This window comes from Mizuhopecten yessoensis, unplaced genomic scaffold (genome assembly GCF_002113885.1).
Source record: "Mizuhopecten yessoensis strain PY_sf001 unplaced genomic scaffold, ASM211388v2 scaffold11047, whole genome shotgun sequence".
Taxonomy (NCBI): Eukaryota; Metazoa; Mollusca; class Bivalvia; order Pectinida; family Pectinidae; genus Mizuhopecten; species Mizuhopecten yessoensis.
The window spans coordinates 1,600,756-1,603,727 of NW_018408852.1; positions in this window are offsets into that span (position 1 = coordinate 1,600,756).

Sequence of the window (2,972 nt, forward strand, 5' to 3'; positions counted from 1 at the left end):
GGAAACATTTTTACGGGAGTAACATGTGGTGACAGGAAACATTCTTACAGGAGTCACATGTGGTGACAGGAAACATTTTTACGGGAGTAACATGTGGTGAAAGGAGACATTCTTGCTTGAGTAACATGTGATGGAAGGAGACATGTTTACAGGAGTCACATGTGGGGACAGGAAACATTTTTACGGGAGTAACAAGTGGTGACAGGAGACATTCTTAGGGGAGTTACATGTGGTGACAAGAGACATTCTTGCAACATTCCTGTCGTGTTTGTGTCTTCTTTTTCAGTCTTAAGCACTGACGTTATGATTTATTTATCATACGTTTAAGTAAGCTAGCGTGTTTGTAGCTTATCAACAACAAAATATCCATAAAGTATATAGCCCATGTATCAAGTTTATTAAATATGTATCGCTATGGGTTAACCCTAAGCCTAACACATGTGTTATTACTGATAAGAATCATATCTAAGCCAGCTATCAGTCTCTTTGAACTGTTTTCATCAAGAAAAAAGTGGGTTTTTTCTCAGCAGTATATTCTGGGTTTTATTAATATTTTATGTCTAACGGCGTTCTCCGAATCGTTCATCCATAAGTGCAATATTAACATAATTGCCATAGTAGACAATAATACCTTAATTAAATCTTGTTGATACCGCCTTATGGTGATGTATTTTAGAGTTTATATTTGTTCAATGTCATTTAAGGTCAAATACGTGTTCTGAATATAACTTCATCATTTAGTAGATCCCTAAATGAAAATTCAAAGACATTTGTCAGGATGCGGGACATCCAAGGCCCCTTGCTATTGTGCATAAATAGCCTGATAGGTACAGACAGGCTAAATCGCAAAAAACGCCTCGACCTATTTACTTATAATTCGTTAAATGAGTCATCTTTGGCCTATCTGTATAAGCAGTGTGTGACTTGTATTTCTGAACCCTACTTATGAAACTTTCTGTGTACGTCAATCACTTTGTTTTGTTTTTTTCTTCTGACTTCCGCTTCCGGAGTTGTCGTGTCGTGAACATGTTTTACTGGTCCTTGTTGTGTTTCTATGGACACCAGCTTCCAGTTAAGTTTTCAACTGCTGTTCGTGCTTTTGTGAAGCATTTAAACAAAATAGTATAAACAATACAGCCCATATAACAACTTTATCAAATATGCATAATAATAATAATAATAACCTTTATTTATTGAGGATACAAAACCTGTTTAGCAAAGCTAATCTTCCACAGGGTCCTCTGTTAATAAAATTGATTAGTTAAAAGACAAAGTAGTATCACAGCAAATAAATGTACATAAAATAATTGTTGGTCTATTAAAACAGCAATTCATATCTCAGTTATTTCATAATTCAAACGGTCGTTCAATACAATTACAATAAAATTATCACAGAAGCACGAAATATATTCCGTGCTTAACCCATTATGGTTTTCATTAAAAGACAAATTGTCTAATTTACATATATGCTAATGTAGCAAAAGCTAAAAATTGACAGAATACACGCTAACATAGCGAAAATAAAACAAATCAAAGCTGTATCTAAAAAGTATAATAGTAAAAATAAAAGACAATTAAACCGCATTCTTAATGTTACCAATCATATTTTGTTTGAATTTTGTCAAGGAGGAAGAGAGTCGTACTTTAACCGGTAAATTATTCCAAATCTGGCTCCCTTGTACCAAAAAGTGTTTGGAATAAAATGTGGTTCGGTGTTTGGGTACCTTGACAGAGTTTTTGGATGCTGATCTAGTATATCTGTTGTTAGACAAATTAAATTGATTAGAAAGATATCCTGGAACTAGATTATTTATACATTTGTACACCATAACACCTCTTTTGAATTTCAAATATTCGCCAATTGGTAACCACCCTAATGAAGAAAACATTTCTACTGACGGTGTATCAAATGGAGCATCCAACAGTAATCTTGCAGCTTGTTTCTGCGCTTTTGACAGTTTTTGTAGAAGATTTAAAGAGCATCCGCTCCATACTGTGCTACTGTACATGAAGTGGGGGAAAATACATGCATGGCAAAATTTAAGTCTAGCTGAAAGTGGTAAATATTGACGGATGCGTCAAAGTAAACCCAAACCACTGTTTATCTTTGAGACAACAGATGCTATGTGATCTAACCAAGATAAACTGTTGTCAATTTTTACACCAAGAAGTTTTTAGCATATATAAGGTTTGTGATAACACCCGAGTATAAACTGACGAGAGTAACATATCTAAGCTAGCAATCAGTCGTATACTATTTGTTTACAGCAGTATAATGTTATTGTCTGTTTCTATTTTAAGCGTCTTTCCCGAGTCGTAATTTCCATTATCTATGTGTATCTGCGCCGTTAACTGTCAGACTAATTTCTAGACAATAGCATATGAATTAGTTTTCATAAACATGTGTGCCGTTTATCGATGAAATGTCACGTGGTATAAGTAAATACGATGTCAGGTTCGTGTCCTGGATATAAATTCATCATTATGAGGAAAGTAAAGACGTGAATCATCAATGATTTGCATCATCCTGTATCAAAGTCAAGGTTATATGACAATATGTGCTGCTACAGATTATTCACATGATTTTTCACATGCATTTTCCTACTAGAATCAAGCGACTTTCCGGTCATATGGAATAAGGATTATGATGGATACTTTATGATAAAAACAATAAAATGAAGAAAAAAAACGTCCTTTGACTAATTTTCACTTCACAACTTCATATATTTCATTTTGCTGTCAAGTTGTTTTACTCAAACTGAAACTGTACCAAACCGATTCTAATCAAACCTTATAGCTTACCCTCTGACAGGCGGTGTTGTTTATCGTCTACCCTTTCAGGGTCCAATGCAATAGACTATGTTATGACGATCATCTTGTTAAGTTTCCTGTACAACATTTGTAAAAAACTGTTGAAGTTCGACTTGATTGACACATATCAAACAATAAAAACACCCTACGTTATCCATTTA